Source organism: Ursus arctos, unplaced genomic scaffold, assembly GCF_023065955.2.
Source record: "Ursus arctos isolate Adak ecotype North America unplaced genomic scaffold, UrsArc2.0 scaffold_33, whole genome shotgun sequence".
Taxonomy (NCBI): Eukaryota; Metazoa; Chordata; class Mammalia; order Carnivora; family Ursidae; genus Ursus; species Ursus arctos.
This window is the reverse complement of record NW_026623019.1, coordinates 29,054,040-29,076,355: the sequence shown is the minus strand read 5'-3', so window position 1 is coordinate 29,076,355 and position 22,316 is coordinate 29,054,040.

The following is a 22,316-nucleotide window of genomic DNA, read 5'->3' as shown; positions in this document are numbered from 1 at the left end:
CCCTCACTCATGCCCCATAGACTATTAGACTAGTGGGCATTTTAAGATTTTTTGAGCCAGTGCATTCATTCTAAAGATGGGAAAACAGAAGGATACAGAGAACTGAGATTCAATCATCTTGTTATGATTGTTATTTCTAGAATGCAAGTAAAATTCTTTAATGATTATTGGGGAGCTGGGGTTTCTCTATGAATCAGAAGGTGATAAACCTTCTACTAATAATTACCTAAATCTCTTGTGCACTCACTAAATACAAAAACTGTGCAAAACACTTTACTTTTACTACTTCATTTGAAATTCATAATAACCATAACAATTGAATATCATTAGTATCCACATTTGTAAAAATGGTAAAAATAGGTCTTAAATATGGTGAGTCCAACGTCCACAGACTATATTCAAAACTTGTACACTACAAATTGCCTCACTTAGCAAAACTGTGAATAAGGATTTGCCTTAGTTTGATAGACAGTTTTCCAAAATCTTAATATAAAATTATTGTGATGGGCTACAAAACCACTAAGAATAGTTTTTCAAAAGTACATGTCTTAAAATGCCTTTGTAAATGTAAACATCATATAACATTGCATTTATTTAAGAGCTACAATAGTATCTACAGAATGTAAATTGTTTTGGAGCTCAAGGGAAAAGGACATAAATTTAGGGTGGTGGTAGAGACTTAACCTAGCAGAGACAGCAGCATGAACAAAGGTACTTTATTAGGAATAAGCCTAGCATTAGTGGAAATACTAAGAAGACTTGAATAACTGGACTATAAGACACTGTCAGGGGAGGAGTGTGGGTTTAGACTGTGTGCATTTTTAATAAAGTGGATTACTTTCTTACTCCATACACAAAAATAAATTCAAAATGGATTAAAGACCTAAACATGAGACCTAAAACCATAAAAATCCTAGAAGAGAACACAAGCAATAACTTCTTTGACATACATCATAGCAACTTCTTACTACATATGTCTCCTGAGGCAAAGGGAACAAAAGCAAAAATAAACTATTGGGAGTACATCCAAATAAAATGCTCTGCATAGCAAAGGAAACAATGAACAAAACCAATAGGCAACCTAAGGAACGGGCGAAGATATAAAGGGTTAGTATCTAAAAATACATAAAAACCTTATAAAACTAAATACCCAAAAAACAATAATCCAATTTAAAAATGGGGAGAAGATATGAACAGATATTTCTTCCAGAAGACATACAGATGACCAGAAGACACATGAGGAGATGTTCATCATCACTTGCATCAGGAAATACAAATCAAAAGTAAAATGGGATATCACTCCACACCTGTCAGAATGGCTAAAATCAACAACAGCGTTGGCAAGGATATGGAGAAAAAGGAACACAGGTGCAATGTTGGTGGGAATGCAAACTGGTACAGCCACTCTGGAAAACAGTATGGGAGGTTCTTCAAAAAGTTAAAAATAGAACTACCCAATGATCCAGCAATCACACTACTGGCTATTTACCAAAGGAATACAAAAACACTAATTCAAGGGATACGTGCACCCCTGTTTATAGCAGTGTTATTTACAGCAGCCAAGATATGGAAGCAGCCCAAGTGTCCATACACTGATGAATGGATAAAGAAGAAGTGGTATATAGATATGCACTATGGAATATTATATGGGCAAAAAAACGAATGAAATCTTGCCATTCACAATGACACGGTCCATGGACCTACAGAGTATTATGCTAGGTGAAGTAAGTCAGTCAGAGAAAAACAAATACTATATGATTTCACTCATATGTGTAAGTTAAGAAAGAAAACAAATGAGCAAAGGGAAAAAGAGAGAAAGAGAGACAAACCAAGAAATAGACTCTTAACTATTGGGAACAAACTGATGGTTACCAGAGGTGAGGTGGGTAGGGGAATGGGTTGCATAGGTGATGGGGATTAAGGAGTGCACTTCTTGGAATGATCACTGGGCAATGAATGGAATTGTTGAATCATTGTGTTGTACACCTGAAATGAATAAAATACTGTATATTAACTAACTGGAATTAAAACGGTCTAACACAGAGGTTGTGTTTACAGTTTAGAAACCTGTATTCCTTGTGGAGGGAGGGATACAGTATCCATTGCTTTACATATTCAATAAATATCCTTTAATATTTTTTAAAAAAGGTAAAAAATCTTTTTTTTTTTAAAAAGAAGAGATTTGAAAGACATATTAAATGAAAAAATGGTCAAGACAAACTACAGTGTTCTGGAATGGATATTTGGAAGATAAAGCTAGAAAAAAAATTGGGATAGGCAGGTGATGGGTATTAAGGAGGGCACGTATTACATGGTGCACTGGGTGTTATACGCAAACAATGAATCATGGGACGTTACATCAAAAACTAAGGATATACTGTATGGTGACTAACATAACATAATAAAACATTATTATTAAATAGATAAATAAAATAAATAAATAAATCTTTAAAAAAGAAAAAAAATGCAAGGATATTTTTACTGTAACAGAATCACGACTCCTTTTGAGGAGAAAGGTGGTTGTAATTTGGATGAATCACAGAAATTTCTGTGATGGGATACCTAACATAGTTCTACATCTTCACTTGGGTGAGGATTACTTTACAAAATTTGATTAAGCTATAAATTTGTTTTCTGCCATTTTCTGTATGTTTCATCTTTCGACTGAAGAATAACAAAATCAAAGTCAAACTATGGTGAATGAGTGGTAGCATAAAACCTCTCACGCATAAGCACCCTTGTCTAGAGACCTACATTTAACTACCATTCATAAAGGCTACGAGCAGCAGCGTATGTGTTTTTGTTTTTTTTTTTTTTAAATACTGAAACACAAAGAACAGCAGAAATTGTGCTCCTTCACCTGAGGGCATAAAGCAAGTATATCTTCAGGGAGTCAGAACAACTCAGAAAGTGTCTGTCTGTTGCATAATTCTCCCCTGTGTACTGAGTTACAGAAAATACTGCCATCATAAAAGCAGCTAATTAACAGCAATAATTGTGCTTGGGTAGTGACCAAATTCAACTCAGAGACTTGGTGTTGCCAGCCAGAAATCAGACTGTTATGGGAATTGTCTCCTAGAATCATGTTGGTTTTCTAAAGGAGGTTAAGAAGAAAAGCGGTTAATGAGTCACCTGGGGGGTGACATCCTTTTCTGTAAATTACCATCTCCTTCCCCTATTAAGATTTGTTTTTTCAAATCTTAAATGGGGTGCGTCTGTGGCTCAGATGGTTAAGCAGCTTCCTTCAGCTCAGGTCATTATCTCCAGGTCCTGGAATCAGGCCCTGAGTCCAGCTCCTGCTCAACGGGGTGTCTGCTTCTCCCTCTCCCTGCCTCTCCCCCTGCCCCTGCTCTCTCTCTGTCTGTGTATCTCTGTCTCAAATGAATAAATAAAATCTTTCTTTAAAAAAAAAAGATTTGTTTTTTCAATCTATCATCTATCTATTTTCTATCTATCAATCTATCTGCCTTTTTATATTTTACCATGAAGACAAAAGAAAGCTCTTGAATGACAAGGAGAGCAAATAATAAAAACAATAGGAAGGGAAAAATTGCATCAACAATGGCAGCACTGCAATCTCCCTCAGGCTTTGAATAACTTCTTCTAAAAGTATAAACTAAGGAGACTCTATCAGCCTCATTCTATGTATTCCAAAATTGGGTCTAAATTTGTATTCAACCAAATAAAGCAAACTGTTAAGGTTACTCCAATCCATCCGAGCTAATGTAATGAATACAGAATAATTGTTTAGTGTAATACTACAATTGAATGTGGCCTAATTCAATATTACATTCATTCCATCCTAGTCTATCACTCTTAGGATCCATTCCCATACATATGTTCTAGATGTCTGTTGATAATCATATGGAAAATTTTACAGTTCTCTTGTTATGTATTGCATCTTGTCATGAATTCCACTTTGTCCCTCACTCACTGCACTTTCTGGGACTTGAGCCTGCTTATAAGACTAGGAGTAATATGAAGAGGTGGGGACAGGCACTGAGGATTATCGGCAGTCCCCTCTAGGGCAACCAACTCAGGAGAGGTCATTATAGTTTTCAGGTAAGCACACACAAATCTCTTCAGATAGAAAAAAGAAAACATGCTTCCACCAGTAAAATAGGATTGAGAGAATCTCTGGTTTCCGAGTTTGTATCGCTGGAACCCAGTTCTTGGGAAACTAAAGTTTTTCTCATGCTGATATTCTCCTTGATCTCGTTAGGGATCATCCCAGGAAATCTCTTCATTTTCTTTTTAGTAATTTTAGACTCCCATTTACATTTTCCTATGTCCTTCCACCTGGCCAACCTGTCCCTCACTGATATGGACATTTTTTCTTTATTACAGACCCCAAGATGATTACAGACCTTTCAAATCAATACAAGATAATTTCCTTCCAAAGCTGCATGACACAGATATGCTTCATCCACATCATGGGAGAAGCAGAGATGGTGTAACTCATAGCCATGGCATTTGACAGGTACACAGCATCTGTGAGCCTCTTCATGACCCAAACATCAGGAATCCTACAATATGTGTTTCATTTATAACTACTAGCTGGGTACTTGGGGTGATATCCATATGTCTCAATTTGTTTTCATTATGAACGTGTGTTTTGTGTTCCTAATAAAGTAAAATCTTCTATTATGACTCTCCTAGAATCATAAAACTTGCATGCATATATGGAGGCAAGTTGGAATTTACTGCTGCTGCCAGCAGTAATGTCACGAGTATGAGCACCTTCTTTCTACTAATCCTTCCTGTATCTTCATTTTGGTCACTGTCTGAAAATGTTCTTCAAAAGACTGATCCAAAGCACTTGTCAGTGGGTCAGCTCACATCACTGTGGTGGTTCTATCTTTCAGTCCATACATATTTCTCTATGTCTGACCTTTCCCCACATCATCAAGTGATAATGCCTGTTCCTTGCTGACTTTGCCATCACCTGTGACTTGAATCCTGCCATCTATACATTACAGAACAAAGACATAAAAGTAGCAAAAAAAGATTGAACAAGCAGAGACATGATTTCAGATTTTGCTGACTGAATCTGACTTTTGAGCTCTAAAACTATATGTCCATCAGCCACTTGGATACTCCCCGTAGGCTTCTATCATTGAACATGGTCAGATCTGGGCATAACATCTATCTCATGGAATAGAGTTCAGCTACTAGAGCATTTATTCATAACCTCTACTATCATGGGAAATGTGAATCCACCATGATATGGGTTATTTTAGGAGACAGCATCACTATCTACTAAACTTTATGATTGAAATTGTGATCATTTTGACAATAGAAGGATATAATGACATCTCTTCTGCTTCCCATAGGTTGGCAAAAGAACAGCAACCATGGTTTGGGGAATGTCAGGAATGATTACATCAAATATACATAGGACTAGTAATTCTATCTAGTTACTCAGGTTGTATTCCCTCAGAAGATAATCCAAAGACAAAATCTGATTGCCAGTAATTTGTTTGGAAGTTTATTTCTGACTATATGATTAAGGGAATACAAAGTGAGTCAGAGAAGGGAATGTTGCTTATGTTGATAAATGTAACTAGGGTACAAGCATACAATGGCCTTCTGGGGGACTCTATCAATTCTGTGGCTTAGAATTATCCCAATTGAAGGGAAAGGAGCTGGAATACTTTTTCTTTTTTTAAAAGATTTATTATTATTTATTTGTGGGGGGGAGTGGGGTATGGAGGAGACAGAGAGGGACAAGCAGACTTGGTGCTGAGCACGGAGTCTGATGCGGGGCTCGATCCCAGGATTCAAAGATCATGACCGGAGCCGAAATCAAGAGTTGGACATTTAACTGACTAAGTCACTCAGGCATACCTACTTTTTTATTTTTAAAGCTTGTTTTAACTCCTTAGCATGTCCAGTCGTTCCCACACAGACTACTGTGCATTCCAGGAAGCCAGAGGAGATGTTCAGGTACCTGCAGTAGAGAAACATCTCCTTGTTTGGAAGCAAGAAATGCCACAGCATATCCCACTTTTTAAAGAACTTAGTTCCCTTTACCTTATCCTGTCATAGATTCTTCAAAGTGGTGGCTGTTTTAACTTTCACAAAAGGAAGACTTAAAACAGGAGTGACAAGCTACGGCAGCACTGTTGCTCATAGCTGATGGTTATATTCTCCACTATCACCCATTCTAAATAGCCCTGGCCTCAGGCGGTTCTTCTGATGATCTCTGTTACTTGCCTGCCGAGGTGAGCCAGTGTTTTATGAGCAGGTTAGCCCTGGTTGAAGTGTTCCTGCCCATCTACTGTTGCTACAGTTGCTCCACTACAGTTATCATCCATCACAGAGCTAACAAGGCATGCCTCAGTGGATCTCTAGTTTTAGACAAACTCTTCACTGTATCACCCGTTAACGAGCAGCAACCTGGTATTTATCCAATATGGGATAAAAAAGAGGTAATTCGATCTTCTGAATGCTGGTCTTCCAATGTGAGGAACCCCAAATGACAGAAAAGCAGGTAAACATTTTAGGTTTACTATAACCCATACTGGGTCTCCCAAAAGAAGCAGTCTCCCCACTACAACAAAACCTAAAATGTGAGGGCAGAGAACAGAAATTATGCAAGAACTCCACTGAGATTTATGGTAAGATTTATGATTTTCTCTACCCCTTTGCTTGCAAAAACCTATGTATTTTTACCAACAAGGGACACAGCACCATCTAAAGGTCACTGAATCAAAGCATATATGTTGAAGCATAGACCCCAACTCTGCATGGTATCATCTTCACTGGTGCCTCAGGTGTAACTGTAACAGGCTATTCCAATGTTCTATCAGATCAACAGCTCCCAGTCATGCAGTGTAGAAAGGAAAAACAGGTTCCTTTGTTCTGCGTGCTCATGTGTACTTTCTTAGCTATAAAGCGGGTAGTCTTCGTCTAAGGAAATATTATGCAAGATTTCATACTGGAAATCAGACACTGTGAACACTTGGATAGTGGTGTAGGCCAAAGCACTCGAATTAGGAAAGATAATACATACTCAATATATAAATCCCCATAAGGATAAATCTCTATCTCCTCCAGTTTAGAAAGGGTTCAGTGTTGGTAACTACTGTCAACAGATTGATTTCAGTCTTTGAAACATGGTACCATTTCAAAGATCTCCCTGTGCTGCTGACAGGTCAAACAGGCTACAGTGACAGTAACAAGCAAAAACTCATGTAACAGAAAGCTTCCTCTGTAGAGACTATACATAGCCTTCCTTTCTACCACAAAACCTACTTCATTCATGGGTCCACTGTGCAAGCATTAGGTTAGCTGAGGACAGCACAACCATCTAGCCTTTCAATCACCTAGTTCAACACGTTACACCTAATGATTCCTTAAACTAAATTCTCATTGTTCAAATAAGTGGTGTAATTTCACTCCCCTGGTTGAAACCTGACACATTCCACTCCAAAGAAAAAGAAAAAGAAAAACTTAAACAATTTCACTAGGGAATTCTCCAAACATGTAACAGAAAAAGCATTCTAAATCTCTTTTAGAAATATATAAAAAAGATGAAACAGTTTATATGACTGAGATAAAATAAAGGGTCTGACTATCATACAAAAGATGCAACAGAGTTCTTACTCAGTTACACACTTTTCTAATAATTCAAGGATAAAGGTAACTGCAAGACACAAGTCTGAGAGTGCCAACGTAACTCCCCAGGTTCTCTCTTGTTGCACGAGGATGTTACCTGGCCCAGATATAATAGATGACGTCTCCAATGATACATGAAGTCTACTACTTACAGAAGGGAGGTATTTGGGTCATGACATATCTCCTTTTTATACTCCAATATGTACAGAGTAAACATTAATATTTTGTTGTGTGCTGTGTTTCATAAATCATAAAGTTCAGGTTCATTTGCCAGAGCAAACTAAAATGACAACATATATCTTGCTAACATTTCATTATCTAGCATCTAATAGAGACCACTAGGAGGAGATCCAGTTACCATGTTTTCATGGAGATTTGACCAAGTAATTTCTTCCTGTTACTCCCATTCATCCTCTCCTCCTCCCTATACCTCTCTCTCTCTCTCTCTCTCTCTCTCTCTCCCCCCACTCCATCATTTTGCCATGATCATGAAACAGAGAATGGTTATAGACCAGTTCTTAAACCATTCCTTCCAAAAACCAGGTTTTTAAAAAGACAATAACATTATAAGAAAGTAAAATTATAAAACAATTTGTATATCCTTAAAAGATATAATAACGTAAGAAGTAATGATAAAGTAAAAACAGTGATATGTAAGTAAAAGAAAACACCAGGGTAAGTTAGTTTTATCTTAGAATGCAAGGTTGTTTTAACATTTGAAAATCAAAGGAATTCACCACATCAAGTATATGAAGGAGAAAAAAAAATCAAACTAACATTTTTACAAATATAGAAATGCATTCTATTAAATCCAATACGCATTCTCAATAAATCTCATAACAAAAGTCTTAGCTAACTAGGCATAAAGGGTGTACTGGGTTGAACAGTGTCCCCACAAAATTCACATCTATCCAGAACATCAGAATGTGATCTAATTTGGAAACAGTTTTTGCAGATGTAATTAAGGTAAGGATCAAGCTATCATCACACTGAACTAGGATGGACTTTAAACCTAACACATGTCCTCACAAGAGACAGAAAGACACAAAGGAGGGAGGCTATGTAAACACAGAGGCAGAGATTGGAATTATACTGTCACAAACCAAGAAATGTCAGGAGCCACCAGGAGATGGAAAAAGCAAAGAAAAATTCTTACCTAGAGTCTTCAGAGGGCATGTGGACCTGTTAACTACTTGATTTGGACTTCTGGCCTCCAGAACCTTCAGAAAATAAGTTCCTAGATTTTTAAGCCACAAAATTTGTGGTAATTTGTTACAGCAGCCTTAGAAAAATAAGATAGGATGGAACTTATTCTGATAAATAATATTTACACAAAAACTACAGGACACATTGCAGGTAATGTGATATATTAAGAGCTTTCCCCTGAGATCAGAAATATGTCCACATTCTTCTTACAACTATTTCTATTTTGTATTTTACAAAGGATATCACATGTAAAATAAAATGAAAATATTAAATAAAATGTATTAAAATTGAATGTAATAAATAAAACATTTCTTCACAGACATTATTAGCTACATGTTAATTACCTTCCCACAGGCTCCTACAGCATACCCTACCTCTTTATAAATAGTATTTAGTACACTATTGCCTGTTGCTTTCAATAAACAGTAAAATAAATGAGATAGTCTTAGAGTGTACAACAAAATATAAACATAGTTTCCAAAGTGTTTTAAAAGCAAAAATATGCAAGCAATGAAAACTGAGCTGTCATCAAAGCAACACCAAATTCACAAAATTTTCAAAAATCCGACTATAAGTCTTAAAATCAACTGGAAACTATGATATATCAGGAAGAAAATAAATATAGCACTCACATTGTTTTAAGTTGAAAGTATAGTATGATTTGCAAAACACTAGGAAGGTAACCAACTTATATAAGGCAGGGCATCTCAACTTCAGCACTATTGACATTTTGGGGAGTCTAAGTCTTTGTTGTGGGGAGCTGTCCTACATGTTGTGCGATTTATGACAGTATGACTCACCTATACCCAATAGATGCCAGTAGAACCAAAGCTCACTCCCCACATTGTGAGAACCAAAAATATCTCCAGACATTACCAAATGTCCCTAAAGGGACACAATCATCCTGGGTTGAAGATCACTATTTTAAGGGTAATTAAGGATATTCACTCAATTCCTTCTTATGGAACTCACATTATACGCCAACTTCAAGCATTTAGTCTGTACTAAGGACTAGCAACACATCAGAAATGTATTATTATAAGAAATATATTATAAAAGGCATCCAAATTGTCAAGGAAGAAATCAAACATTCACTACTACAGATGACAGAGAGAAAGATAGAGAAAACCCAAAAGACTCCACCAAAAATTTGGAAGAAATGAAACATTCACTACTACAGATGACAGAGAGAAAGATAGAGAAAACCCAAAAGACTCCACCAAAAATTTGCTAGAACTGATACACCAATTCAACAAAGTCACAGGATAAAAAAATCAACATACACAAATCCGTTGCATCTCTATAAACTTATAATGAACCAGCAGAAAAAGGAATTAAGGACTCAATCCCATTTACAACTGCACCAAAACCCATAAGATACCTGGGAATAAATCTCACCGAAGAAGTAAAAGATCTGTATTATGAAAACTATAAAACACTGATGAAAGAAATTTAAGATGACACAAAGAAATGGAAAAACATTCCATGCTCATGCACTGGAAAATATTGTTAAAATGTCTATACTACCCAAAGCAATCTAGACATTTAATGCAATCAAAATAACACCAGCATTTTTCACAGAGCTAGAACAAACAACCATAAAATTTGAATGGAACCACAAAAGATCCCAAATAGCCAAATAACCAAATAGCCAAAGCAATCTTGAAAAAGAAAAGCAAAGCCAGAGGCATCACAATTCCAGACTTCAAATTATATTACAAAGTTGTAGTCATCAAGACAGTATGGTACTGGCACAAAAACAGACAGCCTAGAGCAATGGAACAGAATAAGGAACCCAGAAATGGACCCACAACTATATGGTCAACTACTCTTTGACAAAGCAGGAAAGAATATCCAACAGAAAAAGACAGTCTTATCAACAAATGGTTTTGGGAAAACTAGACAGCCACTGCAGAAAAATGAAACTGGACCACTTTCTTATACCACACACAAAAATAAATTCAAAATGGATAAAAAGACCTAAATGTGAGACAGGAAACCATAAAAATCCTAGAAGAGAGCACAGGCAGTAACCTCTTTGACACTGGCCATAGCTACTTCTTACTAGATATGTCTCTGAGGCAAGGGAAACAACAACAAAAAAATAAACAATTGGGACTTCATCAAAACACAAAGCTTCTGCACAGTGAAGGAAACAATCAAGACTAAAAGGCAACCCACAGAATGGAAGAAAATATTTTCAAATGACATATCTGATACAGGGTTAGTATGGAAAATCTGTAAAGAACTAATGAAACTCAACACCAAGGAAACAAATAATATAGTGAAGAATGGGCAAAAGACATGACTACACATTTTTCCAAAGAAGACATCCAGAAGGGCAACAGACACATGAAAAGATGCTAAAAATATCACTCATAATCAGGGAAATAAAAATAAAAACTACAATGAGACATCACCTCACACCTCACACCAGTCAGAATGGCTAAAATTAATAACTCAGGAAACAAAAGATGTTGGCAAGGAGGCAGAGAAAGGGCAACCCTTACACAGTTGGTGGGAATGCAGACTGGTGCACCACTCTGGAAAACGATACGGAAGTTCCTCAAAAAGTTAAAAATAGAACTACCCTATGATCCAGCAATTGCACTACTAGGTATTTACCCAAAGGATACAAAAATACTAATTCAAAGGGATACATGCACCCTGATACTTATAGTAGTATTATCAGCAATAGTCAAATTACGGAAAGAGCCCAAATGTCCACTTACTGATGAATGGATAAAGAAGATATGAGATATATACATTCCAGATATATATATGGAATATTACTCAGCCATCAAAAAGAATGAAATCTTGCCATTTGCAACAACATGGATATAGGTAGAAAGTATTATGCTAAGTGAAATAAGTCACAGTGAAAAGAGAAAAACAAATATATGATTTCACTTACGTGTGGAATTTAAGAAACAAAACAAATGAACATGGTTGGGGGAAGGGAGGGGAACTGAGAAATAGGCTCTTAACTATGGAGAACAAACTGAGGGTTACTGGAGCAGAGGTGGGGATGAGGGAGGGATGGGTGAAATAGGCGATGGGTATTAAGGAGGGCACTTTTTGTGATGAGTTTTGGGTGTTGTATATAGGTGATGAATTACTAAATTCTACAACTGAAACTAATATTATGCTGTATGTTAACTAAATGGAATTTAAATAAAAATTTGGTGAACGAAATAAATTTAAATTTGCACACATGAAATAACAACAAAAAAAGAAACATATTCGGTCTACAGAGAATGGAAGAGCTTTGTTTTAAAATCCCAATGATCTACACTGTGCTTCACCTATAGGGGCCTAACAAATCCTCTACACATTATCTATACATGTTTCAGAAACTACCCATTGCATCAAAAACCAGGGATGTACTGTATGGTGACTAACATAATATAACAAAAAAAATTATTATTAACAAAATAAAAATTAAAAAAAGAAACTACCCATTGCATCTACCCTAGACCACTGGTCTCCTGGAAATTATCCCAAAGGGACTGGCCTGTGAATTTGGGGGAAATATATTTCCCACTCTCTGGAATACATGTATGCTACAAAAGTGTCTAAATTTTTGCCACTTCTGGGGTGTCTGGGTGGCTCAGTCAGTTAAGTGTCTGCCTTCAGCTCAGATCGTGATCCCAGGGTCCTGGGATTGAGCCCCACATAGGGCTCCCTGCTCAGTGGTGAGTCTGCTTGTCCCTCTCCCTCTGCCTGCTGCTTCTCCTGCTTGTGCTCTCCCTCTCTCTGTCAAATAAATAAAATCTTTAAGAATAAATAAAAATAAATAAAATTTTGCCACTTCCTTCTCACCACATCCAATAGCATTATATCTTTACTGTAATGGACCTGGATGATGTCCTATGGAATAGAAAACGGAAGAGTTAATAGAGTCCTGAGATAGAACAGTGAATACATGTTGCTGGATCTTCCAGTTAAAAACAAAATGCTTCTGAAAATTTTTACTAACAAATATAGAGGGGAAAAACCATTTCCTAGATCAATAGGAATCAAGTATATATTGATTTAATACAGTAATGAACTGATATCTGGAACAAGAGGTATAATTGCAACTACCGCCTGGTTAAGTTTAACATAATGTACTATTGCCCTTAAGGATCACCAGCTTCTGCACAGGTCAAATATCCAAGTTGAAAGAGGAGGTTGGAATCCTCTTTGATGTAGGCATCAAAAACTCTGCATCTTGGAGAGAATAATGTCAGCAAGATGGTGGAACCAGTAGCCCCACCTCTCATTCTTCCACAGAAACAGTTATTTGACAAAAATATACAGACCAAAATACCTTTATGAGAGTTCTGGAATCCAGTTAAGAAGTAGCAGTACCTCAGACGAGCAAAACACCAAGAACAACCACATTAAATTGATAAAGAAGAGCAATTTCTCTCTATCTGAATAAGCCCTTCCACCAAGCCAGCACAGCTCAGTGTGTAGAGATCACCTCAGACTTACACTTCTCCCACTGAGGGAAGAGTGGAACTTGCATCCAAGGACCACAGCTCTTTTGGTGCATCAACCAAGGGGCAGTAACAACACAAGTGCTGTTGAACCAGCATAGTTTGGGTGACTGCGAGCAACTAAAAACAAAGGAAAAGGGCAGATGGCTCGCTGCAAAAATAAGCAGAACAGAGAAAAGAAAGAAATCAGCTACACTAAAAGTGTTTTTTTAAAAAATATAAACATTCTCATTTAAGATGCCATCAAAAGAATACAATACACAGGCATAAACTTAACCAAGGAAATAAAAGACTTGTACACTGAAAACTATAGAACACTGATGAAAAAGATTAAAGCAGGCACAAGTAAATGGAAAGACATCTCATATTCATGGATTAAAACACTTAATATCATTAAATGTCATTACTACTCAAAGTGATCTACAGACTCAATGCAATCCCTAACAAAACTTAAATGCCATTTTCAGGGTCACCTGGGTGGCTCGGTCGTTAAGCATCTGCCTTGGGCTCAGGGCATGATCCCAGAGTCCTGGGATTGAGCCCCACATCAGGCTCCTCCACTGGGAGCCTGCCTCTTCCTCTCCCACTCCCCCTGCTTGTGTTCCTTCTCTCACTGGCTGTCTCTCTCTATCAAATAAATAAATAAAATCTTAAAAAAAATGCCATTTTCACAGAAATAGAAATAATAATCCTAAAACTCATCTGAAATGACAAAACACCCCAAATACCCAAAGTAATCTTAAGAAAGGACAAAGCTGGAAGCATCACACATCCTGATTGCAAAATATATTACAAAGATACGATAACAAAATGACATGGTACCGGCCAAAAAAATATATATATTTTTTAAAGCAGACATAGACCAATAGAACAGAGAGCCCCTTCAAAAAACTCCACACGTACATAGTCAACTCATTTACGACAAAAATGCAAAGACTATACAAGGCAAAAAGGAGAGTGTCTTCAATGAATGGTATTGGGAAAACTGGCTATCCAAATGGAAAAGAATGAAATAGGACTTTTATCTTATACCGCACACAAAAATCAATTAAAAATGGGGGCGCCTGGGTGGCACAGTGGTTGGGCACCTGCCTTTGGCTCAGGGCGTGATCCCGGCGTTATGGGATCGAGCCCCACATCAGGCTCCTCCGCTGGGAGCCTGCTTCTTCCTCTCCCACTTCCTCTGCTTGTGTTCCCTCTCTCACTGCCTGTCTCTATCTCTATCAAATAAATAAATCTTTTAAAAAAATCAATTAAAAATGAAATAAAGGTATAAAACTCCTAAAATAAAAGCTAAGAGAAATGCTTCATGGCACTGTATTTGACAGTGATTTCTTACACATGACATCAAAAACACATACAGTGTAAACAAAATACATCAAGTGCTCTCCTTAATGCCCATCACCCAATTACTCCATCTCCCCACCTACCTCCCCTCCAGCAGCCCACAGTTCAATCCCTATAGTTAAGAGTCTCTTATGGTTCCCCTCCCTCTCTGTTTTTATCTTATTTTTTATTCCCTTCCCTTCCCTTATTTCATTACTTTTATTTCTCAAATTCCACATATGAGTGAAATCATATGATATTTGTCTTTCTCTGACTGACTTATTTCATTTAGCATAATACACTCTAGTTCCATCCATGTCGTTGCAAATGGCAAGATTTTATTCTTTTTAATGTCTGAGCAATATTCCACTGTATACATATACCCCATCTTCTTTATCCATTTATCCATCCATAGACATCTAGGTGCTTTCCATGGTTTGGTTATTGTGGACATTGATGCTATAAACACTGGGGTGTGGGTACCCCTTCAAATCACTATTTTTGTATCCTTTGGATATATACCTAGTAGTGCAATTGCTAGGTCATAGAGTAGTTCTATTTCTAAATTTTTGAGGAATCTCCATATTGTTTTTCAGAGCGGCTGTACCAGTTTGCATTCCCACCAAAAGTGTAAGAGGGTTCCAGTTTCTCTGCATTCTCGACAACATCTATCATTTCTTCAATTGTTAATTTTAACCATTCTGACAGGTATGAGGTGGTATCTCATTGTGGTTTTGATTTATATTTCCCTGATAATGAGTGATGTTAAGCATTTTTCATGTATCTGTTAGCCATTTGTATGTCTTCCTTAGAGAAATATCTGTTCATGTCTTCTGACCATTTCATGACTGGATTTTTTTTTGTTTTGGGGGTGTTAAGTTTGATAATTTCTTTATAGGTTTTGGATACTAGCCCTTTACCTGATATGTCATTTGCAAATATTCTCCTATTCCATTGGTTGCCTTTTAATTTAGCTGTCTGTTTCCTTCACTGTGCAGAAACATTTTCTCTTGATGAAGTCCCAATGGCTCATTTTTGCTTTTGTTTCCCTTACCTCTGGAAATGTGTCTAGCGAGAAGTTACCGTGGCCTAGGTCGAGGAGGTTGCTGCCTGTGCTCTCCTCTAGGATTTTGATGGATTCCTGTCTCACATTTACCTCTTTCATCTATTTTGATTTATTTTTGTGTATGGAATCAAGAAAGTGGCCCAGTTTCATTCTTCTGCATGTGGCTATCCAATTTTCCCAAAACAATTTGTTGAAGAGACTGTTTTTTTTTTTCCTGCTTTGTGGAAGACTAGTTGACCACAGAGTTGATGGTCCATTTCTGGGTTTTCTATTCTGTTCCATTGATCTATGTGTCGGTTTTTGTGCCAGTACCATACTGTCTTGATGATTACAGATTTGTAATACACCTTGAAGTCCAGAACTATGATGCCTCCAGCTTTGCTTTTCTTTATCAACATTACTTTGGTTATTCCAGGTCTTTTTTGGTTCCATGCAAATTTTAAGATTGTTTGAAGGTATTGAGAAATGCTGCTATTTTGATTGGGATTGCATTGAATGTGTACATTGTTTTGGACAGCATAGACATTTGAACAATATTTGTTCTTCCAATCCATGAGCATGCGATATTTTTTCCATTTCTTTATTTATTCTTCAAGTCCTTTCATAAATGTTCTACAGTTTTCAGAGTACAGATCCTTTACCTCTTTAATTAGGTTTATTACTAAATATCTTATGGTTTTTTTGGGTGCAATTGTAAATGGAATTGATTCCTTGATTTCTCTTTCTTCTACCTCATTGTTAGTCTATAGAAATGCAACTGACCCCCGTACATTGCTTTTATATCCTATGACTTTATTGAATTCCTGTCCATTCTAGCACTTTTTGGGTGGAGTCTTTAGGATTTTCTACATAGAGTATCATGTCATCTGCAAAGAGTGAAAGTTTGACTTCTTTGCTGATTTGGATACCTTCTATTTCTTTTTGTTGTCTGATTGCTGAGGCTAGGTCTTCCAGTATTATGTTGAACAACAGTGGTGAGAGTGAGCATCCCTGTCATCTTCCTAATCTTAGGGGGAAAACTCTCAGTTGTTTCCCATTGTGGATGATACTAGCTGTGGATCTTTCATATACGGCCTTTATGATGTTGGGGTATATTCCCTCTATCCTTATTTGTTGCGGGTATTTAGAAGAAAGCAAGCTGTATTGTCAAACACTTTTTCTGCATCTATTGAGAGGATCATCTAGTTCTTATCTTTTCTTTTATTAACGTGGTGTATCATATTGATTGATTTGTGGCTATTGACCCCCTTGCACCAGGAATAAATCCCACTTGGTCATGGTGAATAATACTTTTGTATTGTTGGATCAAATTAGGCAGTATCTTGAGAATTTTTGCATCCATGTGCATCAAGGATGTTGGTCTGTAATTCTCCTTTTTAGTGGGGTCTCTGGTTTTTGGGATCAAGGTAATGCTGGCCTCGTAGTATGATTTTGGAAGTTTTTCTTCCATTTCTATTTTTTGGAACAGTTTCAGAAGAACAGATATTAATTCTTCTGTTTTGGTAGAATTCTACTGTGAGACCATCAAGCCCTGGACTCTTGTTTGTTGGGATATTTTTGATTACTGATTTAATTTCTTTGCTGATTATGGGTCTGTTCAGGTTTTCTATTTCTTCCTGTTTCAATTTTGGTAATTTATATGTTTCTAGGAATTTATTCACTTCTTCCAAATTGTCCAATTTGTTGGCATATAATTGCTCATAATATTCTCTTATAATAGTTTGTATTTCTGCAGTGTTTACTATGATCTCTCCTCTTTCATTCATGATTTTATTTATTTGGGTCCATTCTCTTTTCTTTTTGATAAGTGTGACTAGGGGTTTGTCGATCTTATTAATTTTTCAAAGAACCAGCATCTAATTTCATTGATCTGTTCTATTGTTCATTTTTTTTAAATTTCTGTATCATTTATTTCTATTATTTCACTTCTCATGCTGGATTTAGGCCTTATTTGCTGTTCTTTTTCCCAGCCCTTCAGAAGTAAGATTAGGTTTGAGACTTTCCCTGCTTCTTGAGGAAGGCTTGTATTCCTATATACTTCCCTCTTAGGACCACCTTTGCTGCATCCCAAAGGTTTTGGACTGTCCATGTTTTCATATACATTTGCTTCCATGTTTTTTTTTTTTAAATTCTTTAATTTTCTGGTTGACCCATTCATTCTTTAGTAGGATGTTTTTAACCTCCATGTATTTGTGGTCCTTCCAAATTTTTCTTGTGGTTGACTTCAAGTTTTATAGCATTACAGTCTGAAAATATGCATGGTATGAGTTCAATCTTCTTGTACCAGTTGAGTCCTGATTTGTGACCCAGTACGTGATCTTTCTGGAGAACATTCCCAGGTGCACTCAAGAAGAATGTGTATTCTGCTGCTTTAGCATGTAATGCTCTAAATATATCTTTGAAGTCCATCTGGTCCAGTGTGTCATTCAAAGCCCTTGTTTCCTTGTTGATCTTCTGCTTAGATGATCTGTCCATTGTTGTGAGTGGGGTGTTAAAGTCCCCTACTATTTTTCATTATCAATGTGTTTCTTTAATTTTGTTATGAATTGGTTTATGTAATTGGCTGCTCCCAAGTTAGGGGCCATAAATATTTACAAATGTGAGAACTTGTTTGGTAGACCCTTTTATTATGATATAGTGTCCTTCTTTGACTCTTATTGCAGTCTTTGGTTTAAAATCTAGTTTGTCTGATCTAAGGATGGCTACTCCAGGTTTCTTTGATGGCCACTGGCATGATAAAAAATTCTCCACCCCTCAGTTTCAATCTGGAGGTGTCTTTGCATCTACAATGAGTCCCTTACAAGCAGCATATTGATGGGCCTTGGCTTTTTATCCATTCTGACACGCTATGTCTTTTGATTACAGCATTTACTCCACTTACATTCAGAGAAATTATTGAAAGATATGAATTTAGTGCCATTGTGTTTTCTGTAAAGTCACTGTTCCTATTTGTCTCTGTTCCTTCCTGGTCTTTGTTATTTTTGGCTCTCTCTCTCTGCTCAAAGGATCCCTTTTAATATTTCTTGCAGGCCTGGTTTAGTGTCCACAAATTCCTTTAGTTTTTGTGTCATGGAAACTCTATCTCTTCTTCTATTCTGAATGACTGCCTTGCTGGATAAAATATTCTTGGCTGCATGTTTTTCCCATTTAGCACATTGATTATATCATGCCAGTCCTTTCTGGCGTGCTAGTTCTCTGTGGACAGGTCTGCTGTCAGCCTTACGTTTCTACCCTTGCAGGTTAAGGACCTCTTGTCTGGCACTGCTTTCAGGATTTTCTTTATATTTGAAATCTGCAAGCTTCATTATGATATATTAGGGTATTGACCTGTTTTTGTTGATTTTGTGGGGAGTTCTCTGTGCCTCCTGGACGTGAATGCCTATTTCCTTCCCCAGATTAGGAAGCATTCACCTTTAACTTGTTCAAATAAACCTTCTGCCTCTTTTCCCTCACTCTTCTTCTTCTGGGACTCCTTTGATACAGATATTATTTTGCTTTAGGGAATTGCTTAATTCCCTAAGTCTACCCTTGTGATCTAATACTTTTCTTTCCCTCTTCTTTTCAGCTTCATTATTTTCCATAATTTTATCTTCTATATCACCTATCCTCTCCTTGCTTCTTCAATCCTTTTAGTGATTATATCCAGTCTGCTTTGCATCTCAGTTAAAGCATTTTTTATTTCAGCCAGACTAGTTTTTAGGTCTTTTATCTCTGCAGCAAGAGTTTCTGTTTGTTGTTGTTGTTGTTGTTTTGGTATGCTTTTTTCAAGTCCAACTAGTAGTCTTATGACTGTTGATCTAAAGTCTTGTTCAAATATATTGTTTAAATCTGCATTGTGCAAGTCCCTGGCTGTGATATCTTCCTGACCTTTCATTTGGGGAGAATTCCTCCATCTTGTCATTTGGCTAAGTTTCTATCTTTTGCATGTTATGAAAGCTGTTACATTTCCTGCACCTCAGAGTAATGCTATATTAAAAAAAGGTCATACACCATTCAAGGCCTGGCACTTCAGGAAGTGTTTCTGGTGTATGCTGTGTGCACTCTGCTGTTGTGTTTTGGCTGCTCTTTCCCACTGGTCTGTCCTCTGCAGAGTTCCTCTTTGCTTGTAGTGGGGAGTGTTTAGACCTTTATCTAGCTGCACTTTGTTTGTTGAAAAAAGCCTGAAAAAAAGCAAGCGAGACAGAGAGAGATAGAAAGAGAGACAAGTCTGACCAAGAAAGAAAGAAAGAAAGAAAGAAAAAGAATGAAATAATAATAATAAAAAAAAATCAAAAAAAATCTTTAAGAGTGATTCTGAAGAAAAAGAAAGAAAAGAAAGAAACCAGATCCAAACAAAGAGAGAGAGAGAGAGAGAGAGAGAGAGAAGGAAATGAAAAAACAAACAAAAAACTATGAGCCTGATTCCAAAGAAAAAAAAGAGAGAGAGAGAGAAAAAATACACCCTGGTCCTATTTCCACCAGAACTGAAGGGGACACTGGAGGCACCATACAATCAGTAGACTTGGTGCATTTGGTGTGTGCCCTCTGTTGCTCCTCTGGGGTAGAGACCCTGATACACTGGCTCAGAGTCAATCCTGCCTAGTGAAAAAAGTACTTGCAGGGTTTGATGTAAGTGGCTCCCACCTCCACTGGTGATCACTGCATTGTTTTCTGAAGTCCAACTGTGTTGCTAGTGATGATAAAATGGTGCTACTGCACTCTCTGCACCCCAGGCAGGTGCTCTCACATTCCCCGCTATTCAGGAAGCTCTCACCGAAAGGCTAGGGCCCTCAGCACACCCAGTGCCACAGCTCTCCCGAAGTTTATCCTTGGCGCCTACAGGATTTAAAACCCCAAATCCTAAAGGAGCCCATACCACTCAGATCTGCTCCCACCCCCGCATTAGAGCCTCTCTGTGCTGACTAATGTCCATTGTCTCACAAATACAGTCCCACACTATGGTGTAGACAGTAAAAAGTATCTACCAGGTTACCCAGCCTCTGCACCTGCCTTTGTTTGCAGCAGATGAAATGCCATTTGCTGGCACTTTCAAGGTCTTTTGTCCTTGGAGAGGCAATATACCCGCTTCCAAACATACTCTAGGAAGGCGAACAATCTCTAAGTGCTACCCATGAGATCCCTACACCACCTTGCAAATGCTTCTGGGCCAGAGCCATCCTTCTCTCCAGGAGTGCATGCTGCAGTTCCACTGGGGTGGAAGTCCCACACTCAGTTTGAGCTACACACACTGTTTGCAAAAAACCTGTGCCACTCAGTTCCTCCAGCTCCCCAGTCTGAGGTCCAAGAGGTTTTCTTATTCTGTGAAACCAATGCTGCATTCTCTCAACCACTCTCTCCTTTTTCTCTCCCCACAGAAAGGATTCCCTCCTCTCCACAGCACAGCAGCTTTTCTCTCCTCCAAATCACTCCCACACACCTTGCATCTGCTACCCTGTTTCCCTCCAACTGTAGAAATCCTTCTTCCAATCCTCAGATCAATTTCCTGAGTGTTCCAAGTGATCTGAACTCAATACGGTTTTCTCATTTTTACATTTGTTCAAGGGAGGAGGAAAGCTTTGGGTCTCCCTACTTCTCTGGCATCTTAACTCCTCCTTTTCTCATATCTTTAAGTTATTATAGAAAATTGGCCAATACACTTACCATATAGAAGCCCAGAACTGAGAGCTAAAAGCTAATAATTATGCTAATATTTAATAAAGTCATTTCTTTTTCTCTTAAAGAGAAATTGAGTGGTTTCTTGATACAAAAGAGTCAAAAAGCAGTAGCTACATAGATGGAATTCAATGCAAATCTACACTGAAGACCTAGGTTGTTCACTCTGTTTATTCATTGGTTTGTGGTAGCTGGCAAATAACACCTTAGTATGTTTAACCTATGAATAGACTCTGAATTTTTAAAATACTTTGTCTGTAACCAATTCGATATGAAACAATTTGTGGTATTAAAATCCCAAGTGAGTCAGAATAGTGAGCTCAGTAAATCCTTTCTTAAAAGTAATAATCAAAGTGGACAATTTTACAAGACAACCATTTCAGCACTCAAGTCAAGCAGCAAACTAAGAAGTCTTTATTCAAGTAAAATTATGGGACCTTGAATGATAACAATAGAAGTCCGTGGAGTTTTAGCTTGGGGGATGCTCCCCCTGGCCTCCACTTCCATCATCCTCATGGTAGTTCTACCAGAACAGGAAAGCCATGAAAATAAAAAGTTTCACTGTCACTACCACAGAGGGCTGACTTGATTAGGAACAGGGGAAAAAACCATCTCTCTGGGTGTGTCAGAAATAGTAGTAATCCCTGTGGCAAATGAATATAAAAGGCCATGATCATAGGTAGCTTGAGGAGAGCAAAAACCAACTGGCAGACTAGCCAGAAATTAACAGGGAAACACAGGGAATAAAACATTCAAAGTGAACTCTGATAAACTCTAGCATACATCTGGTGTCTTAGTTTCTTATTGGTGCTATAGTGAATGAACACAAATTGAGTGGCTTAAAACAACGCAAATTTATTATCTTACAGTTTTGGAAGTCAGAAGTCCAAAATGGATTATTTGGGCTGTGTTCCTTCTGAAGGCTCCAAGAAGAAATCCAATTCCTTGCTTTATACCACTAC